The following is a 6,039-nucleotide window of genomic DNA, read 5'->3' as shown; positions in this document are numbered from 1 at the left end:
ATTTTTCTTGAATTAATACAAACACTTTCTCAAATATCAGCTCTCTGTGCAAAGAATGGTGCACAGAGCCATTTGTTAAGAATGTCTGGAAGTTGTTCAGCACAAACACACGTGATACTTACAAGGTTCCATGGCCTTTCTGGAAGGTGGACAGCACAAATACATGCCAACACTTACTATGCTTCCTCATCTGAAACAACACCCTTTGGTGGAAAACAAGGCAGGTCCAATCAACACTCACACCTTAACTGACACACATCCTTCCCACGGCTTCCTACCTACAGCACAAACCAGATGTTTTCTAAAGTCATCTAATTCTGAACTGGAGTTTCACCTCAGAAAACTGTAGAATGGAGTAGAGAGGTGACTCAGTGGTTAAGAGCACTGGCTGGTCCTCTACAGGACTGGGCTTGATCCAGTCACCCACATGATGTTCCAGGGGATACAATGCCCTCTTCTGGCCTCCCTGGGCAGCAACCAAACGTATGGCACACAGACATACATTCATACATACATTCAGGCAAAACACCCATGCACATAAAATCAAAGTTTTTTGCTGTAAAATGGTTTTCATAAACATATATGAAGTAGAGACAGCTGGCAGACCAGAAACCCTATTATGTTAAAATTATCTTTGGATATTGAGATTCATTCAACATCAACATCCAAAGTTGATGATTAAACTTTTTTTTAAAAAGTGTTTCAGCCAAATTTAATCATCAATGGTCATATTAACCAGTTAACTAACCACATTTCCGGATCCAATTGATCGGTGCATTTTACAACTACCTTAGTAAAACTTCAGAAATTCTGAACTGCTAGTCACTGAAAAATGGTCATTTTCTGGAAACTGTCATGTGACCCAGTTATATCAAGTCTAGGAATATATCCAAAAGACTCCATGTCCTACCATAGACGCATGCACATGCAAGATGACTGCTGTCTTCCCAAAAGCTAGGAAATGGAATTAGCTAAGATGTTATCACTTGGTGAACAAATGATGAAATGTGGTACAGATACGCAGTGAAATTAATATCCCTTTAAGAGAATGAAATTTACAGCAAGGTAGATGGGACTAGAACATGTTGTACTAATCAAGCTGCTGAAGCCCAGAAAGACAAAACTACATATTCTCTCTCTTTTGTGGTTCCTAACTTCAAATTGTTAGAATTCTGTGTTTAACCTGCTGCGTCTGTAGAGGTCAGGATGCTACGAAGGATCCAGAACAGGGGAGAGGGAAGAAGACACAAAAGGGAGCATAGAACAGAGCACATGTTATGGAAGGTAGAGAAGGGGATTCGTGGGCTTAAGTTGGGGAAGGAGTGGCAGGATGAGGGGTAGGGAGGTAGCAGTGGGTTAACCAAAATTAAGGATATATGAAAAGGCTTTTGGAAACCCACTACTTTGTAAGACAATTTAGAAAAACATTTAAAAGGAAGAGTTTAGTCAAATCTACCTTCAATGTGTGAATAAATGGGTTATTAAATGAAAATCTCAAAGCTAGCCATGGGCTACTTCCTGTCAGTTACTGGTTGTGGTAGCCCCAGAAGCCTAACAATGTAGGTGAGTGTCATTGTTCTTTGTTTCTCACTAAACACCGTATTGTGAACAACACAAGGCATAGAAAACTCAAGTAGGAATTGACCTGGAAATGTCGTCCTTACTGGCTAGATGTCATAGTACTGGAAGATGCTGCTGTGCACTCACTAGGGCGGAAACGTCTTCACTTACCCAGGGGTGCACTCTGCATGCTACAACACTGACCTTCCAGACAAGAGCTGTCCATAGATACAACAGAAACAAGACTGGTAGATTTCACCAACTGCTTCGGATCTGAGGCCTGCTCCACATAAAATCCATGCTTAGTGCTGTAACCCTGGCTAAACCCCATGTCTGTGGAGGTCTCTGGGGCAGGGGGAACTCCTACTTTTGTTTTGCTAAGTGGATGTGTCAAAATGCCTTCAAAATATTTGTGTGTAGCCATAGACTGGTGTCGGTCACAGATGTTTCTCTTTGCAGTGCGCAGTTGTCGTTAGAGAGGCTCTAAAATACGTGACTGCTAAGTGCTCAGCTCTAAACAGAACATCCACATCAGGGCTCAGAGAATGTCCCAGAACAGGGAGCACAAAGTACAGCAAGAGTCAGAGGGAGGGGGAGCGCTGTGAAGCGCTGTCTCCTGGACAAAACATGGTCATTGCACTCATGAGTCCACAGCAGCCATGGTGACCCACACAGGATCAAGCCAGTCAGAACGTCAGCATGGATAAGAGAGGCGCCCCTTAGACTCCATCCACAGTTAAGAAGTCAGCTATTGGCAATTAGTAATTTCTAGGGAAGAGGGGTCCTTTTTCTTCAGATATATAGCTGCAAGAAGCAGGCTCATGGAGACAGCAATAATTGAACTTGGGGCTATTTTTTAAAGGATGTGAAAGTACATGTTGGGAGAACACTAAGGGAATGGGATTGGTAAATTGGGAGTTATTGTGATAGAAATATATATATATGTGAAATTGTCGAAGAATGAATTTAAAATATTTTTAAATTAAACAAGATCATTTTCTGAATGATCCATATCTAAAGTGAGTCTTAACTTTTTTCCTTTACAATGGCTTTTCATTCTAGAAACACACTAAGACTTCTTTAATTTCAAAATTAAAAAACAGTAAAGTTCCCTTGGGCCTGGCTTCACATTCGAGAAATCATCTTCTGCACCTCCTTTCAGGGCCAGAGCAGAGCCATTGTTTGAAGGTGGTGGTGCAGTGGCTGGTTCACAATAGACGCACAAATATTTACTTAATAAATATCTTAAACTAATTACCTCTTTTTGCCTTTACTTCCTCACTGCCAACTGTGTAAACCCAAACACTCTTATCTACTATTTATTGAAATGACTTTCTTGGGGTTCTCCAGAGAAGCAACAGAGGCGGCTGGAAGTGTGGACTGCCTGGTTTGTATCCTGATTTCATCATCCCTTACTCTTGAACCTTGGAGAAATTTCCCCAGTGTTACCATAGCTCAATTTCCTCTCTTGCAGAATTGGAATCATTCTGTGGATTAAATTAGGTAAAATATATCCATACGTAACACACCATGTTAGAAGCAGCAGGCAATTGAATGTGACGTGTCACTTTTGTATTATTTCTCATCATCTATATGCAGTTCCAACACTACTGACAATATGTATAGCCTCGATGACATATTAGTAGGTGTATATACTTTAATTTTAAGCTTCTAGTTAAATTATTATGAAATTGAATGAAGAAGACATTATCTTCAGCATTCTAAATCAGACAGAACTTAAAATACTTAGTTCTTTCACAGCTTTCCAAGATATAAACTTAGGAAATTCTCACTTATGCAGGAAAATATTTCTGCAGAAAACAGGGAGAAAAAACATTTTGAGACAAGATCAAAGTGAGAGCACAAAAGCTTGCCCGCCCCAAGCTGCCACTAGCCTTGCAAGTTTGTAGCAGCTGTTTGATTACAGAAGCAGGAGTCGGTGGTAAGGCTGACTCATACTTGGAGAATTCCTCTATTAAAGACACCATATCCTACTGTAAGAGTGTATCTTTGGTAATAAATAGCTATGTCTCCGCTCACACAAACAGCTGAGTAGATAGCCAACAGATTAAACCCTGACCCATGTAGCAAATGCCTAGCTGGGGCTGGGGAGATGGGTCGGCAATCAAAAGCAATCAAAAAGACAGGGTTTTTCTGTGTTAACAATCCCGGCTGTCCTGGAACTCACAGAGATCTGCTTGTCTCTGTCTCCTGAGTGCTGGAATTGAAGGTGTGCGCCGCTACCACTTGGTGGTGTTCTTACAGAGGCCTAATTTTAGTTCCCAGAACCTATGTGGTAGCTCACAACCATCCATAGCTTCAATTGTAAGTGACCCAATGCTCTCTTCTGGTCTCCATAGGAACTACCGCACACATGGTGTATACATGCAAGCACAACACTTCTACACATAAAATATTTAGTTTTCAAACTTGTTTTAAAAATGTCTAGTTGCACCCAGACAGATTTCTCTATTTTGTTTCTGTGTGGAGTGTAGTCTGTGACTACATTGCTAGCTGGAGCTCTCGGAATTCTGCGGTTTGCCCGATTCAATAATTACTCTTTCCTCAAGAAACCCTATTAAACTTAATTTGTCTCAAATTTTCCTACTAATTGGTCCAGTATTCCACTGAGATCGTTTCTATAACAATAAAACAGCGTTTAGTTTCTTTTGTAAGTAGAACATTATTAAGTTATGAGATACTGTTAATGAAGTTGAAGCCTCTTATGCCTCTCTCACACTCTTTTATTCTTTTCTTTTCTGGTTTTTCGAGGCAGGGTTCCTCTGTGTAGCTTTGGAGTCTGTCCTGGAACTCACTCTGTAGAACACCTTGGCCTCAAACTCACAGCGCTCCTCCTGCCTCTGCCTCTGCCCCCCCCCCCCCCCCCGAGTGCTGGGATTAAAGGCGTGCACCGCCACCACCCGGTTTCTTATCCTTTTCTTTAATTTTTTATTATTTCCCTCCACAGAAGCTGGGAGTGCTCACACAGGATCCGGCAGCTCAGCTTTCCAGCATGGATGGTGCTGTAAAGGCCTCGCCCCATTCCCACTGTTCTTCCCCGTTTAAGTGAATCACAATGCTCATTATCCTGAATTGGAAGGTCATGTTTTAATTTTATCAGAGCAGTGTCAGTGTGCACCCATGTAAGCCCTTGCATGATTAGGGAGGCCAAAAGACAACTTTCAGAACTTGGTTCTCACCTACCACAATGTGCATTCCATTCAGGTCCTCAGATGTGGCAGCATCCTTACCTGTTAAACCATCACCCATGTCCTGAAAGTCAATAATGATATTTACCTCACACTTGTTATAACCACCTATCAACATACCTTACTGACTAAAGGTTCAGATTTTAAACACTTGTCATTTCTATCACTGCAATCATAATGCAGTCTCTCTTCAACTTCCCCCAATACCCTGTGACAACCTTCAGGCTACTCTTCCTGTTTCTAGTCCTAGCCGCTACATTAGTTTCTTCACAGTAACTACAGGGTAGTGGCATTTCATTTGTATTTTAATAAATAAAGCTTGCCTGAAGACCAGAAAAGTAAAACAGCCACACTGGCCAGCTTTCAATCCCAGTAGCCACACTAGCTTGCCATAGAAACCAAGTGGTAGTGGTGCACGCATTTAATCCCAGAACTAGAGAGGATTATAAAACAGGAGACAGCACTCAGTTTGTCTCATTCTGAGGTTTCCTGAGGACAGGATCACCATTTTCGGACTGAGTGGCTGGCTGCTTTGTTTTTCTGGTCTTCAGGTTGAACCCCAATATCTGTCTCTGAGTCTTTATTAATCGTGCCACACTCCAGTGATCCTTTCTAAACGTTAGGTGATGTAACTCCCAAATGCCCTTCTCTCCACTAAAGGCTGGCTTCACGTTAGGAACTTATAAGACCCTACCAGATACAAATTATGTATTCTTTACATTCATCATGCAGACAACTGAGTCAGACTCCCCTTCCTGTATTCTGACCTAGTTTCCCTTCCTTAAACGACATTCTTGAGCACTCTATCTGCAACAGTCTCTCTGCGCTCGCGCTCTCTCTCTCTCTCTCTCTCTCTCTCTCTCTCTCTCTCTCTCCACACAACTACATTTTTCTAAAGTAGTTCTTAGAGCCTAATATATTCTACTGGCAAGAAAATTTAATATAAACTTCAAACCTTAACATTTTGAAATTTTTTAATTTTTACCTTTTTAATGATGTGGATGTCTGTGCACGTGCCTGCAGAGGTCCAACACTTCAGCTCTCCCTTGAACTGGACTACAGGCAGAGGCAAACCACCAGGTGTGGATGCTGGGAATCAAACTCTGGTTGTCTGCAAGAGCAGTATGTTTTGAAGTTTATTCATCACTAAATCCCCAGTAACTAGAAAGTACTTGCACATAGATGTGATGTGAGAGACAGGTATGTAGGCAGAGAGAAAGAGAAAAAAAAATCCTTAATAAATGAGTTATGTTGTTAGAAAATATAAATG

Source organism: Alexandromys fortis, unplaced genomic scaffold (genome assembly GCF_014885135.2).
Source record: "Alexandromys fortis isolate MF-2015 unplaced genomic scaffold, M_Fortis_MF-2015_v1.1 scaffold_112, whole genome shotgun sequence".
NCBI classification, from domain to species: Eukaryota; Metazoa; Chordata; class Mammalia; order Rodentia; family Cricetidae; genus Alexandromys; species Alexandromys fortis.
Note: the sequence above shows the minus strand (reverse complement) of the source record.